This window comes from Octodon degus, unplaced genomic scaffold (assembly GCF_000260255.1).
Source record: "Octodon degus isolate 3935 unplaced genomic scaffold, OctDeg1.0 scaffold00071, whole genome shotgun sequence".
NCBI classification, from domain to species: domain Eukaryota; kingdom Metazoa; phylum Chordata; class Mammalia; order Rodentia; family Octodontidae; genus Octodon; species Octodon degus.
Window position 1 is genome coordinate 4,636,195 of NW_004524647.1, and position 1,833 is coordinate 4,638,027.

Sequence of the window (1,833 nt, forward strand, 5' to 3'; positions counted from 1 at the left end):
TTTTACTCTTTCTTCTGATGGCAACCATTTTCTCATCATGTTAAACCAGGTTGTCATTTTACTGATTGTTTTATTGTTAGTGTATGTTATCCATACAGAAGTATAGAGTGAGAAGGCTATTTCTGGGAGTTTGTTACATTCATTCAATGTATGTTGATCATTTTAAATCTCATTACCCATCTCTCCCTTTCCTCCTGTCTTCCTCTAGTCCTCCCTCCCACCTCCACAGTCTATCTTACGGTTTCAGGACCTATCTCCTTCATTTTATTTTTTATTTTTTATTTTCTTGTGATAGATAAAACATATGATATTCAGCTTTCTTAGCCTGGTTTCTTTCTCTTGGCATGAAAATCTTGGGTTTCATTGACTTTCCAACAGACAACATGACTGTGTTCTTCTTAATGGTCTAATAACGTGCAGTTTTCTTTATTTGATCTTCTACTAAGGGGCATCAAGGTCCTTTTCAGAGCCTAGCGACTGTGAATGGTGCAGCTATGAACATGAGTGCCACTGTATCACTAGTGTATTGCCTTTAATTCATTTTGGAACATAGCCAGGGGAAGATGTCACAAATAACATAATTTTATCTTTTTTAAGATAAATGATATTACTTCATTTGTGTATGTACCTTGTTTTCTGTATCCATTTATCAATTAGTGGACAATTACACTCTTGGCTTTTGTGAAAAGTGCATCAATAAACCTATCCACTAACTTCAATAAGATATTTTCTACGTTCCCTTCAAAATAGTAATGAGCAAAATGAGAAGTCTTAAAGCCAAAATATAACTTATACTAAAGTCATTTGTAAGTGCAAGTAAAAATTTTAGATCATATTTTGATATAGCACATTGTCAACATGGTAATTTAGAAAAGACTTAGAAATCAGATAGGGCAATATTTGGCACCTACTCCTGCAGTTACCTATGTGAACCTAAAAAATATGGAGCTGCACTGCTTATACCTCTCTTTTAGCACTATTTTGTGGAACAGAGAATTTGAAATTTTGCCTGGCGTGCAGCAGAAGCCCACTAAATACCAGTTCTGCAGTTCAATCTCTTAATGTTTCATTTTTCCTCTCCTAAATGCCACTCTTTCCATGACCCCTTCTCCGCACACCATAGGGCTTGCACGTAATCATTCACCTTCGCTTAGGCAGCTCTACAAACAGCTTTCAAATAATCAGCAGAAGCCAAAATGTATGTTTTTCATGGGTAACAAAGTATAATCCCCATGCTCAGGGATTAAACAATAACTATTCATGTGAGGCCAGTGAGTTTACAAATGGTGCTAGTGTTGCTCTGAGGCACCATCATTTCATCTGAGTTGGATTTTCTGATCTGATTTGGTCCATTTCTATATCGACTAAGTACTAGGGAATCTTTGTTGGGAAGGTTAATTTATTTGTCATGAGCTTTCTTACTTGCCAGGAAGTGGTGCCCTCAAGTTCCCATGATCTATGATCTTACCTTTCCCAAGTCATGCATGTGTGCCCCATACCACCGGGAGCCAGACAAATATGGACGGAAACCTCTGTGAACTGTGAGCTGAAATAAAGTTTTACCTTTCGTAACCCTTGGAGCATAAGACAAACGTTTTCATCAAAGCACATAAAGACAGGTCTATCAGTCCCCATGTTTATTCTTTACAATATTTCTATTGATGAATTATGAATTTTAACTTTATCAGTTTTGTTGTGTTAAACTATGAGTAAATGCCAGGGAAAAACATAACATAAATTATTGAGTTTTTAAAAATTATTACATGTTCACAAAAAGCATCAAAATTTTCAATATCAACTGATAAAAAAGAACATCAGAAATAAATTCCATAT